The sequence below is a fragment of the Rutidosis leptorrhynchoides genome, chromosome 1 (assembly GCF_046630445.1).
Source record: "Rutidosis leptorrhynchoides isolate AG116_Rl617_1_P2 chromosome 1, CSIRO_AGI_Rlap_v1, whole genome shotgun sequence".
Lineage (NCBI taxonomy): Eukaryota > Viridiplantae > Streptophyta > Magnoliopsida > Asterales > Asteraceae > Rutidosis > Rutidosis leptorrhynchoides.
This window is the reverse complement of record NC_092333.1, coordinates 120,319,704-120,342,457: the sequence shown is the minus strand read 5'-3', so window position 1 is coordinate 120,342,457 and position 22,754 is coordinate 120,319,704.

Here is a 22,754-nt window from a genome sequence, read left to right as displayed (position 1 = left end):
TAATATTCATATGTTAAAAATATATAGTTTCCAACAAAAATGTTAAGCAATCATTTTTAAAGAAAACACGGTCGAAGTCCAGACTCACTAATGCATCCTAACAAACTCGATAAGACACACTAATGCAAATTTTCTGGTTCTCTAAGACCAACGCTCTGATACCAACTGAAATGTCCCGTTCTTATTGATTAAAAACGTTCCATATTAATTGATTTCGTTGCGAGGTTTTGACCTCTATATGAGACGTTTTTCAAAGACTGCATTCATTTTTAAAACAAACCATAACCTTTATTTCATAGATAAAGCTTTTAAAAAGCTTTACGTAGATTATCAAATAATGATAATCTAAAATATCCTGTTTACACACGACCATTACATAATGGTTTACAATACAAATATGTTACAACAAAATAAGTTTCTTGAATGCAGTTTTTACATAATATCATACAAGCATGGACTCCAAATCTTGTCCTTATTTAAGTATGCGACAGCGGAAGCTCTTAATAATCACCTGAGAATAAACATGCTTAAAACGTCAACAAAAATGTTGGTGAGTTATAGGTTTAACCTATATATATCAAATCATAATAATAGACCACAAGATTTCATATTTCAATACACATCCCATACATAGAGATAAAAATCATTCATATGGTGAACACCTGGTAACCGACATTAACAAGATGCATATATAAGAATATCCCCATCATTCCGGGACACCCTTCGGATATGATATAAATTTCGAAGTACTAAAGCATCCGGTACTTTGGATGGGGTTTGTTAGGCCCAATAGATCTATCTTTAGGATTCGCGTCAATTAGGGTGTCTGTTCCCTAATTCTTAGATTACCAGACTTAATAAAAAGGGGCATATTCGATTTCGATAATTCAACCATAGAATGTAGTTTCACGTACTTGTGTCTATTTTGTAAATCATTTATAAAACCTGCATGTATTCTCATCCCAAAAATATTAGATTTTAAAAGTGGGACTATAACTCACTTTCACAGATTTTTACTTCGTCGGGAAGTAAGACTTGGCCACTGTTGATTCACGAACCTATAACAATATATACATATATATTAAAGTATGTTCAAAATATATTTACAACACTTTTAATATATTTTGATGTTTTAAGTTTATTAAGTCAGCTGTCCTCGTTAGTAACCTATAACTAGTTGTCCACAGTTAGATGTACAGAAATAAATCGATAAATATTATCTTGAATCAATCCACGACCCAGTGTATACGTATCTTAGTATTGATCACAACTCAAACTATATATATTTTGGAATCAACCTCAACCCTGTATAGCTAACTCCAACATTCACATATAGAGTGTCTATGGTTGTTCCGAAATATATATAGATGTGTCGACATGATAGGTCGAAACATTGTATACGTGTCTATGGTATCTCAAGATTACATAATATACAATACAAGTTGATTAAGTTATGGTTGGAATAGATTTGTTACCAATTTTCACGTAGCTAAAATGAGAAAAATTATCCAATCTTGTTTTACCCATAACTTCTTCATTTTAAATCCGTTTTGAGTGAATCAAATTGCTATGGTTTCATATTGAACTCTATTTTATGAATCTAAACAGAAAAAGTATAGGTTTATAGTCGGAAAAATAAGTTACAAGTCGTTTTTGTAAAGGTAGTCATTTCAGTCGAAAGAACGACGTCTAGATGACCATTTTAGAAAACATACTTCCACTTTGAGTTTAACCATAATTTTTGGATATAGTTTCATGTTCATAATAAAAATCATTTTCTCAGAATAACAACTTTTAAATCAAAGTTTATCATAGTTTTTAATTAACTAACCCAAAACAGCCCGCGGTGTTACTACGACGGCGTAAATCCGGTTTTACGGTGTTTTTCGTGTTTCCAGGTTTTAAATCATTAAGTTAGCATATCATATAGATATAGAACATGTGTTTAGTTGATTTTAAAAGTCAAGTTAGAAGGATTAACTTTTGTTTGCGAACAAGTTTAGAATTAACTAAACTATGTTCTAGTGATTACAAGTTTAAACCTTCGAATAAGATAGCTTTATATGTATGAATCGAATGATGTTATGAACATCATTACTACCTTAATTTCCTTGGATAAACCTACTGGAAAAGAGAAAAATGGATCTAGCTTCAATGGATCCTTGGATGGCTCGAAGTTCTTGAAGCAGAATCATGACACGAAAACAAGTTCAAGTAAGATCATCACTTGAAATAAGATTGTTATAGTTATAGAAATTGAACCAAAGTTTGAATATGATTATTACCTTGTATTAGAATGATAACCTACTGTAAGAAACAAAGATTTCTTGAGGTTGGATGATCACCTTACAAGATTGGAAGTGAGCTAGCAAACTTGAAAGTATTCTTGATTTTATGAAACTAGAACTTTTGGAATTTATGAAGAACACTTAGAACTTGAAGATAGAACTTGAGAGAGATCAATTAGATGAAGAAAATTGAAGAATGAAAGTGTTTGTAGGTGTTTTTGGTCGTTGGTGTATGGATTAGATATAAAGGATATGTAATTTTGTTTTCATATAAATAAGTCATGAATGATTACTCATATTTTTGTAATTTTATGAGATATTTCATGCTAGTTGCCAAATGATGGTTCCCACATGTGTTAGGTGACTCACATGGGCTGCTAAGAGCTGATCATTGAAGTGTATATACCAATAGTACATACATCTAAAAGCTGTGTATTGTACGAGTACGAATACGGGTGCATACGAGTAGAATTGTTGATGAAACTGAACGAGGATGTAATTGTAAGCATTTTTGTTAAGTAGAAGTATTTTGATAAGTGTATTGAAGTCTTTCAAAAGTGTATAAATACATATTAAAACACTACATGTATATACATTTTAACTGAGTCGTTAAGTCATCGTTAGTCGTTACATGAAAGTGTTGTTTTGAAACCTTTAGGTTAACGATCTTGTTAAATGTTGTTAACCCAATGTTTATAATATCAAATGAGATTTTAAATTATTATATTATCATGATATTATCATGTATGAATATCTCTTAATATGATATATATACATTAAATGTCTTTACAACGATAGTCGTTACATATATGTCTCGTTTAAAAATCATTAAGTTAGTAGTCTTGTTTTTACATATGTAGTTCATTGTTAATATACTTTATGATATGTTTTCTTATCATATTATCATGTTAACTATATATATATATCCATATATATGTCATCATATAGTTTTTACAAGTTTTAACGTTCGTGAATCACCGATCAACTTGGGTGGTCAATTGTCTATATGAAACATATTTCAATTAATCAAGTCTTAACAAGTTTGATTGCTTAACATGTTGGAAACATTTAATCATGTAAATATCAATCTCAATTAATATATATAAACATGGAAAAGTTCGGGTCACTACACTGACTCTGTCAAAAGTTAAGATGAATCTTTACTTTCCTATTTCACTCTTTGGTGATAGCTTCATTCGTACTCTTCGAATAATCGAATTATTTTTATCCATATTACTCAATGATGATAAAACTCAATTTATCAACTCATATTCGTCATGAAAACATTTTTATTGTTAGCCATGACCACCTCACTTAAATTTCGAGACGAAATTTCTTTAACGGGTAGGTACTGTGATGACCCGGGAATTTACGACCAAATTTAAACTTAATCTTATATGATTTCGACACGATAAGCAAAGTCTATTAAACTGAGTCTCATAATGTTTGAACTATTTCCATGAATGCATTTGACTTTGACCATCTCCGACGATTCTCGAACAACTATGTGTAAATAAATATGTAAATACATATATAGATATAATTAAATATATATAATTTTGAATTAATAAAAATACCCTTTAATCAATTAGAATTTAAAAAAACGTAAAATAATAACTAGAATAATTACGTTAATAACAAAATGATTATATATATATATATGTATATATATATATATATATAATACTAATACTAATATCAATATCAAAATCAGTTTTATGTATATATTATAATTGTAATCTAAATATTTTCAGTTATTATAATTGTTATTATCATGTATTTGTATTATAATTATTGATCAGTATAACTATTATTAAGAATTATAAATATTATGATTATTATTACTCCCATCATGATTAAAAATAAATATGAATATTAATATTAATATCAGTACCACTAATATTATCATATAACATATAAATATAAAGTTCAATACATTTAAATTAATATCACTAATATCATTGTTATCGTTATCAATAGCATTATTATAATAAATAGTAGTAAAATTATAATTTCAAGTTATTATGATTATTTGTTATTATTTTTGTTCTTTATCAATATTATTATTATTATTATTATTATTATTATTATTATTATTATTATTATTATTATTATTATTATTATTATTATTAGTATTAATATAGTTATATTTATTAGGAAATAATACAATCCATTATCAATATCTTTAATCATTATCATTTTTTATGATTTTAGTATAATTATTAATTATTGTTATTAATTTAATAATTATTAATATTATTAATAATATATTTATTAATTAAAAAAATATAAAAATAAAAAAAATAAAAATAAAAAGGACAATAATTACGCAAATACTGTTAAATATCATATTCAGCTTTTATTTTTTTTAAAAACTTCTGCTTACCCGTGAGGCTATGTCTGTCGAATCCTTACTCCTTTTTAATAATTTCAAGCAGCTCTTAATCACACTTTTTATCATCAATTAAATGATTTCCAACCCTATACTCAATATCTAACTCCAACTCACCCATTCTAATTTTTGTTCGTCGCTACCTCTGTTAGTATATCTTTATATCAAAAATTAGAAATCAAATGAAAATTCCAAAAGTATAAACGTAGTGTTGTTAGGGAACTAGTATTCAAACTCTCTGCAAATTTTCAAACTCCAATTCATCTTATCGATTCCTAATTTTTGAAGTCAAATTTATCAAGTAAAAGTCAAATATTGTGTTCATAGCGAAATTCGTGATTTTGTTGATATTTCTGTTGAAATTGAGGATTCACAAAGATTATAGAGGTGATTTGCAGCATATTTCGTGTTATAACCTTTTACTAAAACGACATGAAAATCGAAAATCAAATTTTTTTTTTTTAAAAAGGCCGATGGACAGCAGTAGCTGTTCTTGAGGTTGTATATATATATTTTTTGTTTTAAACAATTTAATTCACCAATATAATCGTTGTGTTTTAGAGTTCAAAAATTAAAAGAATTAATTGTTGTTACTTAGATTTGATCATGGGTTGAGTTACGAATGGAAAATGAGGAAGAAGGAAAGCACAGAATAATACTCGGTTTAAATAAAAATGGATTGTATAAAATTCAGAGAAAACAAAAACGGCTTGATGGTTTAGAAGGGAGTGGGGTGTTCGAGAGGTCACGGGTTCGAGCCCAGCTTTAGGCATTTTTTTTTAAGAAGGCTTATAAGGTAGTCTTTAATTGTTATATTTATTAATATGATTATTACGATTATTATTGTTATTATAAATTGTTATTTATGTTATTGTTATTATTGTTATTATTATTAGTATTATTATTATTAAGGTTATCATTTAAAATATAACTTACCATATTGTTACTAATATAAGTATTATTATTATTATTATTATTATTATTATTATTATTATTATTATTATTATTATTATTATGATTAGGAATATTATCATTTTTTTTATTATGAAAATAATGAGATTTACTATTTTTTTTATTAAAAATTTATATTAGTATCATTTTAGAATTATTGTTAGTAATATAAATATTATTATCAAGTAATATGATTATTAATATTACCATTATTAATAAGGTTTCTAATATTATTATTACAAGTATTGGTATTAACAATATCATTACTAGTATTATTATTATTAAAGTTATTATTATTATTATTAGTAAATCGTTCTTATTTTTAAAACTATTTTTTTTTTAAAACAGATAACTATTTGTACATAAAATAGACTTATTACCTATACTATAAGAATATTTCATATAACTATATATATATATATATATATATATATATATATATATATATATATATATATATATATATATATATATATATATATATATATATATATATATATATATCAAATCTAATACTATTAATTAAATAAATATTTATATATATCAAACTACTGAAATTTTGAATATAACACTAAACAATTAAGTATATAAAGATGGATATATTAATATAACTAGATATATAGATATTGAACATTTTGAATATATACATATTAAAATGTATAATCGTATAAACTACAATAATAAATATAAAAATATTATATAATTAATAAATGTAATTATTTGATTACCATTATATGTGTTAACATACATAAATGATATAGGTTCGTGAATCCGAGGTCAACCCTATACTTGTTCAATGTCGTCATATGTATTTTTACTACAAAATACATTAGGTGAGTTTCATTTTCCTTTTTACCCTTTATATTTTTGGGCTGAGAATACATGCGCAACTTTTATAACTGTTTTACGAAATAGACACAAGTAATCGAAGCTACCTTATATGGTTGAATGATCGAAGCCGAATATGCCCCTTTTTGCTTGGTAACCTAAGAATTAGTAAACCGATCTACTAATTGACGTGAATCCTAAAGATAGATCTATCAGGCCCAACAAGCCCCATCCAAAGTACCAGATGCTTTAGTACTTCGAAATTTATATCATGTTCGAAGGAGGATCCCGGAATGATGGGGATATTCTTATATGCATATTGTGAATGTCGGTTACCAGGTGTTCAATCCATATGAATGATATTTTTGTCTCTATGCATGGGACGTATGTTTATGAGAAATGGAAATATGAAATCTTGTGGTCTATTAAAATTATGAAATGATTATTTATGTTAAACTAATGAACTCACCAACCTTTTGGTTGATACTTTAAAGCATGTTTATCCTCAGGTACGAAAGAGATTTTCGTCTGTGCATTTGCTCATTTTAAATATATTACTTGAAGTCTTTCATGACATATTTCAAAAGACGTTGTATTCGAGTCATTGAGTTCATCAAGATTATTATTAAGTCAATTATAGTTGGATATATTATAAAATGGTATGCATTGCTGTTAACTGTCGATGTAATGAAAGTTTATCTTTTAAAAACGAATGCAATGTTTGTAAAATGTATCATATAAAGGTCAAGTACCTCACGATGTAATCAATTATTGTGAACCGTTTGTAATCGATATGGACTTCGTCCGGATGGATTAGGACGGGTCATGAAACATAAGCCCTTGTTTACAGCAAAATTAGAAGACCATAAGCTATAGAAACTTAGATCTTTCATAAGTATATGAAGTTGTAACTAGAAAGTTAAACTTCCATGTTCTTGAACTTACAAAGTTAACTATAGTTCAAGAAAAATGAGATCAAGACTAACTAGTAATTCTTGACCAACAAAGCCATAATCACGAATTCAAAGTGCAAGGAAATGAAGTAATGAACTAAATAAACAAGTAATAAGTTCATGGTTGTTCATACTTTTAAAGATTCAAGCCAAGGCTTTGATTTTTAAGAAAGTAAACCTTAAGTTTACAACATGAACTCAAGTATGATTATAAACTCATGAACTTTAAATCTTTGAAACATTAAGTGTAGAACCATAACTAGAAAGCTTAGGTCCTTGTATGTTCTTGTCTGAACAAGAAAAATGAAGAACAAACTAGAAAGTTTGATTCTTAATAACTAGTAAAGAAACAACAACAACAACAAAGATCAAGTAACAAAGCAAGCAAATGATGATGATGATATGTTTGTTTAGGATTCGATTTTAAGACAAGAAAAGAGGAAGAAAAGTCTTGAAAGAAACTCACAATTTGAGAGAGAACTTTGAGAGAAAATGTGAAGTATTTTGTGTGTGTGTGAGAAATGTGAAGGATACAAGTGAGTAAGTAATACAAAAAAATGAAACAAACCCTCCCTTATACCCATGCTTGGCCGACGGTTCTCAACAAAAGGGGGGAAGGGAAAAGTCCACAAGTTTCTTTCATGTATCTAGCTCAAAAATGGTAAGAAAGCAAATTGGTTATGGGAACAAGGTGTAAAGATACAAGTAACTAGATTCCTTTACTAATTAATCCTTGATTAAGTTTAATAAGTCATTAACTTAATGTTGGGCTCCTAATAGTCCATCAAGAGAAGTAGGGCGGGCTTCCAAGTCCATTAACATGTATCCATTAATAAAAGCCCAAGTCTTTAGCATGTAAAAATTAATTAAGTAAATAAGCCCAAGTAATTAACTACTAACCTTAGTTAATTAAAATGATTAATAAAAATTAATCATGAATGTAAATAATATTCTAAAATATTATTCGTGAAAAGTACGTTCGTCACAAAGACAAGTCAGGCCATGAAAAGTTAAATACGGTAACAAGTAACACGTATAAGAACACGTTTATTAAAACGCAAGCATTAATAATAAATATTATTAATTAAATGTTGGAAAATCCAGGGTCGTTGCATTGAGACTCTTTAAGGTGAGTCAATAAAATATAGAATACATCGAAGGACTTATTCATCAGATTTTGAGAAAGCGCGATTGACTTTATTGTTGAAACACTCATATATAACTAAATAGAATAGAATTATGATACACCACCCTTTTTATAAATAACTTGAGTATTTGACAATCAATAATACTCCGTAGAAATCTGTAAACATGTGTTGCCATTATTTTGTAAACATGGGCTGCCATTATTTAGTTGCTGTGCATTTTTTAGCTTTGTAATTAACTTGGACTTATTTACATTGTCTTCTTTGGTTCTGATTTGTGTAGTTATTTATTTCGTATAGTAATTGCGCAACTGAGTTTATGCATTTACTAGAATTTACAGGTTTAAATGAAAAGATATTTTAAGAGAAATATAACATCGGTTGATGGAGAAACTTCAAGTCAATACATTTCACAACCTAGCTTGGCAACTTCAATACTAAAAAAAATCGATATAAATGATCTTTCATTGGATCCTATAACAACCCGACTTTTTTCGTTAACTTTTAGGTTAAATTCTTAACGACCGTTAGTTAAATTCTACGAATTTATACGCCAGAACTTTTTCTTAGAAAATACTATTTTTAATGTGTGCTACATATTACTGGATTTCATACTTTGGTTTAGAAGTAAGCGAGAAACTTTGAAAACGCAAGGAAAACGTACGGTTAGTGAAAACCGGAGAAACGTCTTTAAGACAACCAAACGATTGATAATTCACTTTTAATAATTATTTTATATAATTATTATGCTTTAAAAATACTTTTAATTTATTAGAAGTTTTATAAATTTAAAACGCGTAGAATTCGCTAAAAGGCTCGGTTAACGTTCTAGCTTTCGGTTTCGGTTAACGACACTTAGCAACGAATTAAATAATTATTAAGAAAAATAATTATTCCATGTATTTTATAAAAATTATAATTCTTTTATAATTAAAAGAATTTATTTAATATAGGAATTCGAGGGATTTAACGTTTAGCGATTCGGTTCGCGTGTTCTGTTAACAGCACATAGAAACGAACCATAAGACTTAATATAGCAATTAAATTTGATCCCAAGGGTATTCTTATGTCATCCTAATTCATAATTATTATTTGTAATAATTTATTTATCCTCGTGCTTTTGTAAGTACACCGTTCGCAATTTTAATCGTTATCACGTACCGTAAAAGTCACCGAAACTCGCAGGGTTGCATGTAATCTTTTAGTGGCCAAAATAAGAGAAACTAAACTTCCGGGAACCCCTTTTTAACCTCCCAAAGTCGTGGCTCTATGGGGAGGGGGTACTGTGTCGTTTGTTGAAAGTTGCTAGGTATAAATAACAAGATAAACCTAAACCTAATTTTAAAAAAAGGGATCGATTGCAGCTGCTTCTCCATTCACGTACAGCCTCTTCTCACCCCATCTTAGTCGACATCTTCAAGGAACAAAAGCTCATCAATTGCTTGCTCGTTTGCTAAATCGTTTACGTATTCTTGTTCCTCTCTTCAAGCTCTACGCATCTAACCTTTCAATTTCTTGATTTGAGTAAAACTCTATGAACCCTAATTTATAAAATTCATATTTTTAATATTATTCATAGTGTATATTAACTAGTGCTCGATTACGTGTCCATTGATGTGCATATTGTTGTTTAGTTTAACCGTATGTGTTGTTTTATTGAAATTCGTTTTGTAATCTGATATGTACGACTTGTTTGACTTAAAATTAGTAGATAGCATGTATCTAGATGGAAAGGGTTCGGAAAATTAATAACTTTAGGCTCAAGAATCGTTTGATTTCGTTTTGTATTGCTCTCGGTATGATTAATTAAAGTTTCAATGTGATATTGCATGAAATACGAATTTTTTGGAATTGATATCTTGTGATTGAGTTTGAGAACTGATAACCATTTGATATATTATTAAAAGTTACACACCTTAGGCTTAAGAATCAATCGAATCGGATATGGGATGCTTGCGTTGTGTTAATTACAATTGTTATGTTTTCTGCTTGCTGTGAAGCTGTGAAATCAGTAACAAATTGGCTACATGGTTTTCTTATAAAATTTAACCATTGATAATTAAAGATGTTTTTGATCAACTCGAATTGTCCGTTTGTGATTTTCTATTTTCTAAATTAAATGAGAATTTTTCTAAAACTGCCGCGCGTGCTGAATTTGTTTTGACGAAACCTTGCTTGAAACGTGACTTGTAGATGTCGTATAAATGCGTGGCTAGACTTTTCAGAAACCTTAAAGTGTACTCTTTTGGTCTGGAGCTTTCCATATTGGGATGCTTTGTGTGTTGTGAATTACATTCGTTGTTTGCATGACGCGCGTGAATAATCGAGTAATATGAAACCGGTAAATGTATAATTGACAAACCATGACATGCAACTTGTTAGTTGACCTAGGGTTGCCTTGTTGACCAATATTACATGACCTACTAATGTAGGTTGAATTTGGTTGACCACTTTGACCAAGTTTGACTTTGGTTTGACTTACTTGACTAGTTGACTTTTGTGTTGACTCTTACTTGTATACGCGTCGGTCCGAGCACTAGGATAACATGTACACTACGAATATGTCATAGTGTGATATCATAAACTTATGTGAACAATCTAATTGAATAGGTTGCGCTTTACGATATTAATTCGTCCGTTCTACGTACAACGTTTGCTTAAGCTTTTACTGTGCAACAAGGTGAGTCTACAGTCCCACTTTTTACATGTTTTTAGGGATGAGAATACACACTGTTACTTATACATTTTATAAATGCTTTTATGTTGACACGAGTACTTATTATACATATTGAGTTTGTTCACAAAGCCCTTAGCTTGAATACTTTTATTACCTTCGGGTAAGCACAATTTAGATGGACGGATCCGTTAGGTTAGACCAACCTCGCCCAAACAATATTAACCGTGGCGCATTTACTTTGAACATTAGATACACTCGAAAAATTTATGGGGTAAAGGGAGTGTAGTGGTTTCTATACTCTGGTCATTGCTAGTATTCAAGTGCTCATGGATTATGTAAACGTTTCGCAACTTGGAGTTGTACTTTTGAAATCTCGTGGTCAATGAACTTGAACTATTTTCTGATAACTGTTTTTCGAATACTGTTAATTATTAAACCTGTAGATTCACCAACATTATTGTTGACCTGTTTTTGCATGTTTGTATTCTCAAGTTCTTAAGAGGTATATGCTTTCGCAGTGTTTGATGATCTGATCTGGCCGAGGAGTCAGCATGTTTTTAATAAAGACAATTATTACTTTCGCATTTAAACTTTTGAATCTGTTTAATACTATTGGCGTGTGGTTACGATCACAATAATATTACTTATTTTAGATTTATTAACTTGTGTTTTGAAAGTCAACTTTTTAATAAAATTAAATGCGATTGCTTTGAAACGTCTCATATAGATGGCGTAACTGTTAACTGTTGGACCTTTGATTAGCACGCCGTCAGATGGAAATTTGACAGGGTGTTATAGATGGTATCAGAGCTAATGGTTGTTGGGAACTAGGATTTGCATTAGTGTGTCCATCTGAGTCTCTAGGACACATACATGAGTCTAGATGACAACCCGTACTTAGAACTTTTGTGAATTACTACACTGCTACATATACTGTGCTTATGTTACATGTGTACTAACTTGGTATATTTATGGAGTGTTAGATGTCTGATCCTAAAACCAAATATGTTCATGGTTCTGGCCTCGATTTAGATACTGAGGCTAGCATTGCTTTACCTGCTAGTGCTATTAACCCTAACTCTCATCCTAAGACCCATACTATGCCACTTTCTGACAACTCACGTAAGCTCAAGATTGATACACGTATGGATGATGAGGACATCATTAGTCACAGTAGTTTGAGAGTTCTGTCTCCCCACGTTATTCATCGCCGTCCCAGCTTACTATCCACTAGTGCTGCGAAACCTTCACGATTGTTACTACTACTACTACTACTACTACTACTACTACTACTACTACTACTACTACTACTACTACTACTACTACTACTACTACTACTACTACTACTACTACTACTACTACTACTACTACTACTACTACTACTACTACTACTACTACTACTACTACTACTACTACTACTACTACTACTACTACTACACTACTACTACTACTACTACTACTACTACTACTACTACTACTACTACTACTACTACTACCCACCACACTATAGTTAATCGCTACTGTTATTACACTATTGATAATTGCTACTATTACTTCACTACTACTATCACTACTATCTATCGCTACTACTTATCACTACTAAGGATCACTACCCTCGTTTACTACTCGATACTATGCTCATTACTCGTAACTAGTATATTTCTATAGCGTTGTTTTCATTGGCACAATTTAGGTGTGCTACTCTGCTATGAAGAAACATGTCTCGTGCAAGAGTGCCCAATTCTGGACGACCTTGAACACATTAACTTAAACTACCATTTATTCAAATTCCCTTGGGACACACTGTGACGCCCCGTACAAAACCATCTTGTACGGATCATCAACAACAGGTCCATTACACGGTATAATACTATATGCTGTTTTAAAACAAGTTTTGCATTCATGAAAAGGTAACGTTTTTACTAACATCAAATGTTTTACAAAAGATAACGTGCTTCTACGAATAGAAAGCATTAACATAAGTACGTGACACAAAAGTCATTACAACGCCATTATTCAAAAATAACATAAGTTGTGAATGCAAAATAAAAGTTCCATGCTTGAGACATCTCTAAACAATGCAGCAGAAGTCTAACATAGCGAGTCTGTAACAGCAAGTCTATAATACCAAGACTATAACAACAAGTCTAATAGCGGAAGCAACAACGTCTAAGCACCTGAGAAATACATGCTTTAAAATGTCAACACGAATGTTGGTGAGCTATAGTTTGTTTGTAATCAGCAATGTAATGTAGACCACGAGATTTCGTATTCAAAACAGTATGAAAAGTATATGCTTGTCCTTGGGCACCCGGTAACTAACTTAACGTAAAATAAATATCACCCCCTAAAAGTACACTTGGAGAGTGCGTATGTTCTCGAAGTATTAAACACCCGTTAAATGCTAGCGCGACTAGCCTGAGTGGGGATATCAAACCGTATGGATCCATATCTAATATTCGTGTTCACCAGTTCAAAAACCAATGATTAAACGTTACCGTGCTAAGGGGAATCTTTGTGCCGTTATATCACCCACACATATATAAAGTTTAAGTACTCGTGTCTACTATGTAAAAACATAAAAAGTGCATGTATTCTCAGTCCCAAAAATAGTTAAAGTAAGAAGGGAGCTATAACTCACAGTGAATGTGCGGTAAAAGTCGATATGAAAAGTATGCAAGTAGTAAGTCGGTCCGAAAGGTCCTCAACCTAAGTCAAAGGTTACTAAGTTAGTAAATTGTCCCCAAAAGTTTAAAATCAAATAAGTTAAGTCTTAAGTATCATCATCATCATCATCATCATCATCATCATTCGTAAAAGATAAAGTAAGTTTTCAACAAGAATAGAGATCGAAACAAAGGGCTGACTTCGGACAGCTGCTACGACCTCTATACAAAATGAAATGACGCGCGGCCTGTGTCCAAGGATCCGTTTACGAATCCTCTTACCTCTATCTAGTTTTCAGATCCTAACTCGATGTCGTTTGACCGTGGCGACGGTTCAAGCGCGAGTAGGTCAGAAATTTCAGCACGTCGTTACGAAGGCGTATTGATTTTCGAAAGGCTATAAATCCTAAATCGTATATCGGATTTAGGAAAGTCTTAAACAAAAAAGTCATCTACTCGAACCGAATTATCTGAAAATCAACTTTTCAGAAGTCCCAGGAGTCTGATCGGACCCCAAAAAATAGAAAAAAAGTGCTTCGGTGGGTTTCTTGCTGCTTGATGCTCATCACAGTTCTCATCCTTGATGTGTGTAAGCTTCAAGTGTGCAACTCTTTGATGTTTTAGCATCACTTTGACCAAGTTTCAACCATCAACACACCATGTCAAGACTAAGGAGTAATACAACTCACTTATGAGTCTTAGAAGGATGATAAACCAAGGTTACATCATGTTCTTAGTCTTAACACAAATACAAGTTCTATTCAAGATTAAAGCTACAAACTTTGATTCAATCAAACAAGCAAGACATAAATTTGATCAATCAAGGTAATGGAACCCTAAGCTAGAAAGCTTGGTTCCCTTAACAAATAATTATGAGATTTCAAAGCTTGAAAGCATGAATCTTTTATGTTCTTGAAGATCTTTAAAGCAAGAAGCTAGATCTTCAAGTTTCATGAAGATCATAAACACAAGTTTTGATCTTTTAGCAAAAACAAAGTGATCTTAAGCTATAAAGCTTAGATCCATCAAAGTAATGAATATCCAAAGCTAGAAAGCTTGAATCTTTTATGTTCTTGAAGATCTTTAAAGAAAAAGGTTAGATCTTCAAGATTCATGAAGATCATAAACACAAGTTTTGATATTTTAACAAAAATAAAGAGATCATAAGCTAGAAAACTTAGATCCAATAAAGTAATGAAGATTCAAAGCTATAAAGCTTGAATCTTTCATGTTCTTGAAGGATTCAAATCAAAGTTTGAATCTACAAGATATAACAAGATCAAAAAGCTAAAGAGCTTGATCTTTAGATGATGATGATGTCATGTTTATGAAGAAAAAAAGAAGAAGAAGAAAACTTAAAAACTTACAATTTTAGTGTGAGAAAGACTAGAGAGAAAATTAGAGAGCAAGTGTGTGTAAAATGAGAATGAGATCAAGTGTGAAATGGGTGAAATAGGCTTGATATTTATAGTGGTGGTAGGTTGGTATGGCCGAAGGCCTAAGGGGGATAAAGGGGGGACAAAGGGGGACAAACTTTGATTTTTGCATAGTGGTGGTCTAAAGGTGGTGCTTATTGTTGGGATCCCATGTAACATTTGTAGTAATGGTTAACAAAAATGCTAGTATGTTAGCTCATCTTAATGGGTTTTTGTCCTACTTCTTAATGGGTCATAAATCCATTAAAGTTGGGCTAATTCAATGGTCCATTAGCTAGAGTAGAGTGGGCTTAAGTCCATTAAGCTAAAAAGTTCAATAAGACTAACTAGTGTGCATTAGTAAATTACTAAGCGTAATTAAGCAACCATTAAGCCAAGTAATTGTCATTAGAAAATAACAATTAGTTTTACGTAGCCATAATATTCCAATTATGACAAAATTTAAACGTGTACAAAGTACGTAGCTTGTTTTAAACGACAAGTGACACTAACGGTCGTAAAAGCATTCGAGGATCAAGTTAAGTGATTAAGCACTTACTAACACGTTTTAAAATATAAACGAAGGTAATTAACATGAATTAAGATCCCAGAATATAATATAGCTCAGTACGCACCTGTTAAAGTAATAAGCACAAATATAATATAGCGCAGTTTTGCGAAAGTAATAAGCACAAATATAAGTCGAAAAAGTCGGGTCGTTACATTACCCACCTGTTAAAGAAAATTTTGTCCCGAAATTTTAAGCTGAGGTAGACAGTAGAGTTGTGAAGAGGTGAGGATACTTCTGCTTCATCTGATCCTCTCACTCCCAAGTAATCTCGGGTCCTCGTTTAGCATTCCAACGGACTCGGACGATTAGAATCTTGTTACGTTTCAAGGTTTTGACCTCATGGTCCATGATCTCAACAGGTTCTTTCACGAAGTGGAGTTTATCATTAATCGTAAGCTCATCAAGAGGTATGACAAGTTCTGGTTTAGCTAGGCACTTATTTAGATTCGATACGTGGAAAGTGGGATGAACTGAGCTCAATTGAGTCGGAAGATCCAAACAGTAAGCAACGGGTCCAATACGTTCCAAGATTTCAAAAGGACCAATATATCGTGGATTTAGCTTCCCACGCTTTCCGAAACGGATTACACCTTTTCAAGGTGTGACTTTCAACATCACGCGATCACCTACTTGGAATTCGAGATCTTTACGTTTAAGATCGGCATAGTTCTTTTGATGATCACGGGCCGTCCTGAGCCTTGCTTGGATTTAGACAATCTTCACGGTTGTTTCATGGACGAGTTCGGGTCCGGTGATTTTCTTTTCACCTACTTCGGCCCAACAAATAGGAGAACGGCATTTGCGGCCATATAAAGCTTTGAAAGGTGCGGCATTAATGCTCGAATGGTAACTATTGTTGTAAGAGAATTCTGCCAGAGGCAAATGCTTTTCCCAAGCTTTCCCGAAATTAATAACACAAGCTCGTAACATGTCCTCCAAGGTTTGAATCGTGCGTTCGCTTTGTCCGTTGGTTTGCGGGTGATATGCAGTAATCATGTCTAAACGTATTCCCAAAGCTTCTTGCAAGGAACGCCAAAATCTAGAAGCAAAACGGGCATCTCGGTCTGAAATAATCGATAAGGGTACACCGTGACGAGATACAATTTCCTTTATGTATAGCTGTGCGAGTTTGTCCATCGTATCCGTTTCCTTCATGGCTAGGAAGTGAGCAGATTTGGTAAGACGGACAATAATAATCCAGATGGTATCATATCCGCCTACCGTCTTTGGTAGTTTCATGATGAAGTCCATCGTTATTCCTTCCCACTTCCATTGTGGGATTTCGGGTTGCTGAAGTGACCCGAATGGCCTCTGATGTTCAGCTTTGATCTTGGAACAAGTTAAACACTTTTCAACGTAAGTAGCAACATCCCTTTTAAGAGTTGGCCACCAATACTGTTCCTTGAGATCGTGGTACATCTTACCAGCTCCTGGATGAATCGAATACCTTGACTTGTGGGCTTTGTCTAGAATAAAGTTTCGTAAATCCCCATAACTAGGCACCCAAATTCTTCAGGCGAAATATTGGAGTCCCGTCTCCTTAACCTCAAATCGAGAGATGAGAATGTTTAAACGTTCTTGAGAAATATTCTCATCCTTGAGAGCCTCCTCTTGGGCTACACCGATCTGACTATTATGATTTGTGTGAATGGTGATGTTTAAGGCTCGGACACGAAGAGGTACCTCTCTTTCCTTTCGGCTCAAGGCATCGGCTACAACATTTGCCTTGCCAGGATGGTAACGAAGTTCACAATCATAATCGTTCAACGTCTCGATCCACCGTCGCTGTCTCTTGTTCAGATGCTTCTGATAGAATATGTGTTGGAGCCTTTTGTGGTCGGTGAAGATAGTACTCTTGGTTCCGTAAAGATAGTGTCTCCACAATTTGAGTGCAAAGACAACAGCTCCAAGTTCGAGATCGTGAGTCGTGTAATTTCGCTCGTGAATCTTCAATTGTCGAGAGGCGTAAGCAATAACTTTCTTCCGGTACATCAATACACACCCAAAACTATGTTTCGAGGCATCGTAATATACAACTAAATCATCATTGCCTTCGGGAAGGGATAAGATAGGTGCGGTGGTTAACTTCTACTTCAGGGTTTAGAATGTCGACTCTTGCTCGGTTGCCCAAACGAACTTCTTCCCCTTGTGAGTTAACACGGTCAAAGGACGTGCAATCAGAGAGAAACCTTCGATGAATCTATGGTAATAACCGGTGAGGCCTAAAAATTGGCGGATATGAGTAGTAGTAGTGGGGGTTTCCCACTTGCTAATGGCTTCAATTTTCGTGGGATCGACTTTGATACCTTGGCTACTAACAACGTGTCCAAGAAATTGAACTTCATTCAACCAAAATTCACACTTGGAGAATTTGGCATAGAGTTGCTCTTTCCTCAAAAGTTCTAGCATGAGTCGAAGATGTTGCTCATGTTCTTCTTCGCTTTTGGAATAGATCAAGATATCATCTATGAAGACGATAACGAATTTTTCTAGGTATGGCTTGCATACGCGATTCATAAGATCCATAAACACAGCAGGTGCGTTAGTTAAACCGAATGGCATCACCAGAAACTCATAGTGACCATAACGAGTTCGGAACGCTGTCTTAAGTATATCGTTCTCCTTCACCCTCAACTGGTGATAACCTAATCGCAAATCGATCTTGGAGTAAACGCTTGATCCTTGCAGCTGATCGAATAGATCGTCAATCCTGGGAAGGGGATACCGATTCTTAATCGTCAACCTGTTCAGTTCACGATAATCGATACACATGCGGAAAGATCCGTCCTTCTCCTTCACGAACAAAACAGGTGCACCCCATGGCGATGAACTCGGTCGAATAAATCCACGGTCTAGAAATTCTTGTATTTGACTCTGTAACTCTTGAAGTTCGGAAGGCGCAAGTCGATAAGCTGCGCGAGCTATGGGTACAGCTCCTTGAAATGTCCCGTTCATGTTGATTATAAACGTTCCATATTAATTGATTTCATTGCCAGGTTTTGACCTCTATATGAGACATTTTTCAAAGACTGCATTCGTTTTTAAAACAAACCATAACCTTTAATTTATCAACAAGTGATGTTAAAGCGAAGGGGTACTAAATACTATAATATTTTACTAGTAATTACTATTAAATACGATACAATTTTACACAAGTTATTTATTTATTTATAGAGTGGAAATACCTGAACCTTGCTACAACACTTATAGGCAGTGTACCTAATCGTACAGTAGTGTAGTTTTTAGTAAGTCCAGTTCGTCCACAGGGAACTAGCCAAGTTTAACGCTATATTTTTTTAACCTATATTTGTAAAAATATAAATAAAAAAAATATATATATAAGTATTATTATTATTATTATAAAAGGGGGTTTTTTACCGTTTAATGACCGGTTTCTTTATTTAAAAACTTAAGTCGCAGTTAAAATCTAATGTAAAATGTTAAATATATAAAAGACTTAATTTAAAGCGTAAAATAAATAACAATAATTAAAGTGTGATAAATTAAAGTGCGATAAATAAAATGACAATAAATAAAATTGCGATAATTAAAAAGTACGATAATTAAAATGACAATAAATTAAAGTGCGATAATTAAAAGTGCAATTAAATATGAAATAAAGGAATTATGCTTATTTAAACTTCCATAATCATGATGTTTGACGTGTTGATTTTAGTTTATTACCATGGGTTAATTGTCCTTTGTCCTGGATTATTCAATATGTCCATACGGTTTTGTCCATAATATTCCATCAGTCATAAATATAAAGTGCGAGAGTCTTCATCAAATTATCCTTATACCCGAAGTCAAATATTCCAACTAATTGGGGATTCGAATTGTAACAAGGTCTTAATACTTTGTTTAATGAATAAACCAGGTTATCGACTGCGTGTAGTCCAAGGTTTTACTACTTTGTTAACAATTACACCAATTACCCTTGAATGTAATCCACCCCTGTTTCAACAAGTCTATTAACTATTAATCCAGTTCCGTGTCCGGTAAAATGAACAATTATTGGTATTTATAGATATCCCGCCCACCGTACCCGATTAAGCGTATGTGGTTATTTATAGATACGTCAAATTATAACCTTTATATTAAATTAACGAGGTATCATTAAGTTAATATAAAACCCATTAATAGCCCATAGTCTAATTTTTACAAGTGTCGTTCTTTTATCCAAACCCCAATTATGATCCAAAGCCCAATTACCCAAATTTAATATTTAGCCCAACATCACGATTACTTCGGCATTAAATAAGCATAATAATAACTTAGCTACGAGACATTAATTTAAAAAGGTTGAACATAACTTACAATGATTAATAATAGCGTAGCGTAACACGGACAGAATTTCGACTTACAAATTTAAAACATTCGCTAACATACCCTTATTATAAAAATTAAATTAAAATTAAAATTATAAATTATAAATATAAATATATATTGAGAGATAGAGAGTGAATTAGAAAAAGATGTGTATGTGAAGTACAGAATTCGATGGCTTTTATAGGCCCACAATTTACTGTGCAGTTCCGCGAGTGCGGAGCTTTTGCTCTTCTAAACTCCGCGAGTGCAGAGGTCTGAAATACAGCTCATATTATGATCCAAAACGTGGGCTGCGTAAATATATATTATATAATAATATATATAATTAATTATATATTATATTATATTCTTGTGCATAGTTGACTTGTAATTTTTGGTCCGTTGCGTCGTACGTTGAAAGTTGGTTCATGTCTCGGTTCCGGATTTTCAAACGTCCTTTTGTACGATTTAATAATTTGAACTTTGCGTTTTGTGGCTCGTACTCTTGTATTTTTGAGACGTTTCTCATTAATAATTTGAACCTCTTTGATTGTACTTTGTACTTTTTAGCTTTTTGGTCGTTTGCGTCTTCAATTCGTCGAATCTGCCTTTTGTCTTCACCTTTTATTATTTAAACGAATATCACTTGTAAATAGAACAATTGCAACTAAAAGCTTGTCTTTCTTGAGGGATAATGCTATGAAATATATGTTCGTTTTTAGCATTATCAAATGTTCCCACACTTGATCGTTGCTTGTCCTCAAGCAATATAGTATCTTGATTAAAAACATACTTGAATCACTTCTTTATTCTTCACACTTTGTACATCAGTGATTTCTATACGGCAGTATGAACAATGGTAGTAACAATGTGGTTTATAGTCCCACATGACTATGAAAATTTAGATCCGTTGGAAAATTGGATCTTTATGAAAACATTTGATCTTTTGAAAATTTAATCTAGCTTTTACCCTAGATAAGTTTTCCGGAATAACCCTTCACCGGTGTTTGGAAAATTGTTTTTGTGGGTTTTGTGAGTTTCATATTTGAAAATTTTAGCTCAAAACTTATGGTTTTGTGTCACCCACTTACTAACCTTGTATTAGGAAAGCAACATGTCTAGTATACTTGCTCCGTATATTACCTTTCGGTAAACTACCGTCTGGTTGTAAAGGAAAGCGTTGAACAAGCAACTGTTAAGGCAATGTCCCGTGACATGCTTTTAATTATGGTCTATATCGTGTCAGATGCAATTACTATCCTTTGTAGGAGTAATACTAAAGATCACCCTATAGTTTTTCGGTCTGGCACAAGGTCCTGTCTTTGACCATGCTATACAACCACCGTTCTTACGGTTGACACCCGATTTGGTTCAGGTGACCTAATGAATTCCAGGTGAATTCTTAGGATTTTACGTTCAATGGTAATGAACGCAATGAAAATGGGTTTTTAGAAAACAAATCGGTTTGTAATTTGATCAAAATATTTTATCGTTCAAGCTTGAGTTTAGATATCATCGAATTCCATGAGTTTGAATTCTCAATCTTTAAGGTCAATCTCAAGGATTAAGTAATATCAGTCTTAAAAGCCGATTTTTGATCTTTAAGGAGATTATCCTTTCTGGGGATCTGATTCATTAGTCTTATCAAGCTAATTTGCACGGCGCCCTCCCCATTTTACGAGACAGAACCTCTCATGGTTAGGATAAGTCTGACCACTAGGCGACCCTGTTTGATGCTGAGGTCCATGGATTTCCAGCTGATTTTCGAGAAAACTTTTCAAGGTTTTTCGTAGACTCTACAACTGGTCTGGACGACAACTTCCTGACCTAAATCAAGAAGCGCGTGTCTTTTTCGGAAGACTTTACTTCCTTTTAATGATGGAATTGATTCATCATGTAGATCCATCTTTCTTTCAAATATATTACAATTTACCGGGTAAAACGGTTTATTTTGTCCAAAACAAAAGTATATCTTCAATTATTTGTACAAAAATATGTGATATATGTTTTAAATAACTTGATAAATTTTTCCCACACTTGGCTTTTATTTTCCTTTCTTTGCCTTTTTATTGTCCTCTATTCCATTTTAAATGAATTCTAACGTTTTGGGTTGTTTCTCAATTTATGTCCTTTTCGAGATAACAATAATTTTGGTGTTAACACCTAGTTTTATCGTTCATAAATATGTATAAACATAATTTTGAGTTCATTTAGTTGAAAATTTTGAAAAATTTTACTAGAATTGGGTAGTCAGTATATAAGACTAGGGCTGTTCTTTATTATCAGAGAGCACTAGATTTTAATACAACTACTGCATTACTAGTATTTTTAATGGTAACCAAGTGTATAAGTCAAAAATTTTAAAAATCCGAAAGAATTTAACAATTTTAAAAATCCGAAAGAATTTAACCCCTTCCCACACTTAAGATCTTGCAATGCTTTTATTTGCAAGAAATCAGTACAATTTAAATTATTGAGGGTGATTAGTGTAGAAAAATGATTAAATTTTACCAAAGTTTCCAAACATATTGGCGTTTGTTTGTTTTTTTTTTTAAATATT